The sequence below is a fragment of the Echinops telfairi genome, unplaced genomic scaffold (assembly GCF_000313985.2).
Source record: "Echinops telfairi isolate 266 unplaced genomic scaffold, ASM31398v2 ScPeMD7_2291;HRSCAF=2852, whole genome shotgun sequence".
NCBI classification, from domain to species: domain Eukaryota; kingdom Metazoa; phylum Chordata; class Mammalia; order Afrosoricida; family Tenrecidae; genus Echinops; species Echinops telfairi.
In genome coordinates this window covers 39,256,571-39,259,921 of record NW_022106189.1, presented here as the reverse complement: position 1 = coordinate 39,259,921, position 3,351 = coordinate 39,256,571, and positions in this window count along the sequence as shown.

Sequence of the window (3,351 nt, the reverse complement as noted above, 5' to 3'; positions counted from 1 at the left end):
GCCGTGTTTCCATATGCCAAATGACCTTTTCTTTGAACACACAATTGAATGGAAGCTTCTGAAGTTCAACGGTTGGCCAGCTTCATGCATGATAAGATCAAGGCCAGCACCAGCAATCTCTTATTCTGAAATCACATCCTGCCTTCTTTTCTGGTCCATTGGCCATCATGTAGTCTCATAGCTTATTCATTCACGGGGCTCCAGGAATGGATTGTCCAGGTGGGGAGAAGGGGTGACCGGGAGTTTACTTTTATCAATGGTGTGAGGTTTACTGGAGGAGTGGCATCTCACTCGGCTCGGGGCAGGGAGGACAGCGAATGTGAGGACCGTCACGGGAAGCGGGTGAGCGACCTAGAGACTCCCGCTCCGCAGAGTAAACGGAGAGATGCTATCTGTCTCCAAGGTCAGGCATCGCTCAACCTGCAATGCATGGAAATCGTGGAATGGGGCTATCGGAAATTTTACACATTCATAAATATTGATAGGCTGACAAAGAATTTTAATTTTGAGATGTCTGACTCTGATTATTTCTGAAACGTAAACACCTTCTAATTCTCCCCTCGGGCCAAAGATCAAGCTCGAGCGGTCGGGCGTCTTGTAGATAAGGCGGCTGACTGTGAGATGGAATCCAGATTTGTAAGCATTTCTGCCCAGGGAAGCTAACCATTCAGCTGTCAAAGGAATGAGGAGCTGGCTCGCACCCGGGGACCTCCTTGTTGATTTTGCAGGATTTGTAATTCTCAGCCAACCCCGGAGGGAGCGCCCGTGCTCTGCCAGGTACCACCTCCCCCTACCCCCCACCCCCAGCTGCGGGTCAGGTAGGACTCTCTTGAGAGCGCGTTGGTTTTCAAATGCAGCTCCTCTGTCTCTCCGCACTGGACTTAAGTGTGCAATCCAAGTCCCGTGGTGGTCTTCGGCGGTCTTCTTCTCCCTGGGTTTGCTGGCTCATGGCTCTGGCTATAGCTGTCGTTCAGCTCTTCCAGGACCCCTGCCTGTCCTCTGTCCGAGGCCTTTGCTCACGGGGCTCCGTTTCCTTAGGATGCTGTCCTGCCCCAGGTCTCCTCATCACTTGAGAGGTCACCTGCTGCCAGCGGCCACCCCTGCCCAGCGCAGGTCCCCCATGCCACTCGAAGGCATGGTACTGGCTTACATTTCCCATCAGAGATTTTATCCTAACACGAGAATGCTATTCTTCCTCATTCTTTGAAGGGAGGGACCACATCTCTTGGTTCTAGCCTCGGTTCCCCCTTCCTGCTTCCTCACTGCCATCGAGACCGTTCCGACTCCCAGCACCCCGGCAGGACGGGAGAACTGCCTCTGTGGGTTTCGGGCTGTAACTCTTCACGGGAGCCGAAAACCCGCAGAGCGGCTCATGGTGAAGGGCCGGCACATAACCCCTACACCACGAGGGCTCCTTCCTTCCAGGTTATTTGAACATAAAATAAATAAAAAGGGAAAGATCTACATTGTTTTTGATGACCAGCCTTTGCATTAGTGATGTTGCTTTATAGGCTATACTATACAGACCAGGGGACTTCAGAAAGTTCGTGGAAAGAATAGAATGAAAGGATCATGGCATTTTTCCAGCAAACTTTCTGCAGCCCCTTTCTGTTTAATTTTTCCCTGTCTACTTCTAATCAGTATTTTACCATTCCCCCAAACTGAACCCACAGCCATTGAGAAGATGCCGATGCTATAGGACAGGGTAGACGTGACCCTGGGAGTTTATAAGACTGTAGCTATTCACTGGAGTAGAAAGCTCTGTCTTTCCCCAGAGGAGCAGCTGGTGGTTTCGAACTAGAGACCTTGTGGATCACAGCCCAACACATAACCACTAGACCACCAGGACACCTGTTCTCATCCCTAGTGGAATATAAATGCCTTATTATCATCTACCTTCCTCTGCGTTCCACCTTCATATTCTATTGATCTCAGGTAGCATAACTCCCTACATGTAAAACACCGCCAGGCAGTCTCTTAAATGTTATTTTCTAGTGTACTTGGAGAAACTCAAGAGTAGAAGAATGATTTACATACTGATTTACATACTGTTTATTCTTTCCTTTGTTCTTCCTGCATTATCCATATCCCAGATTTGCATCAGCTGGTGTCACATTGCTTCTTTTGAAGAATTCCCTGTCGCAATTTTGTCAGGACAGGTCTGTTGTCTGTCGAGAACACAAAAGTATATGTCTGCAAATTTAAAATATTACCACTAGGGTTCATTCATACATGCACAGCTTACTTCCAAACAAAACGTGTTTGAACATGTGATTGGTGGGTGGCTGCAGACAAGTTCTCCCAGGAACACACTCGTCTTTCTCTCATCAAGGCACCTTAGGCAAAAAATGAACCAATCAAAATATTGATTCCCAAGGGGGTCTGCTGGGCCAGTTATTGGGGATTCCAAAGAATTCATCAACTCGCTGCCACTGAGTCGATTCCATTGCATAGTGACCCTGAACTAACTGCCGCTCTAAATTACAGTGCTCGCCGAGAGTACTGGTAGTACCACGGACAGCCCAAAGAAGCAACAAATCTGTCTTGGAAAAGGTACGGTCAGAATGTTCCTTAGGAGTGACCTGCATTGTCCCACGTCCTGTGGACACGCCGTCAGGAGAGACCAGTCCCCGGAAAAGGTCATTATGCTTAATAAAGTAGAAGGGTGACCCCAAAGAGGAAAACACTCAGCCAGATGGGTTGGCAGACTGACTCCGGACTGAGTCCAGGGGCAAGTCCAGACTGCCGTTTTGATGCGGTGTGAGAAGAGTGTGGACCCTTCAGGAGCGAGCTGGAAACCCAGATGTCGAGAAACAATAGCTTCACCTTCTTATGTTTTCAATGCACGAAGGCTTCCATGACTTTCTAACAATACTTTCACTTCCCTTTGTGTGTGCGTTTGGCGAGGTTCCTTTAACTGTTAATTCCTTCACTTTTGCCATATATATAATTAAATTTTTTGCCGCTGAGCATATACACAGCAAAAATGTGCACCAGTTCAAGTGTCTGCATGCAATCCGATTCAGTGACATGGATTGCAATATTCCTTTCCCATTAAAGAAAACTCACTAGCCTTTGAGGTTTTGATCTAAGTTTTTAAAGTTGTTGTTGTCAATGTGAGCCCATATAGATAGATCTTAACAGAGAAAAATTGCTTAAGACAGGTATTCTGTACTAGTTACGCTGGACTACTGTTGGTTTTAAGACATCAGAGGACCATTTTGGTTTATGGTTTAAAGATGATTTTAGGGCAATAGTTTTAGAGGTTCATCCAGCCTCCATCACTCCAGAAATTATGGGTTACATGAGAGTTTCAAATTGAGTTCTGCATGACCTATATGCTGAAGGATT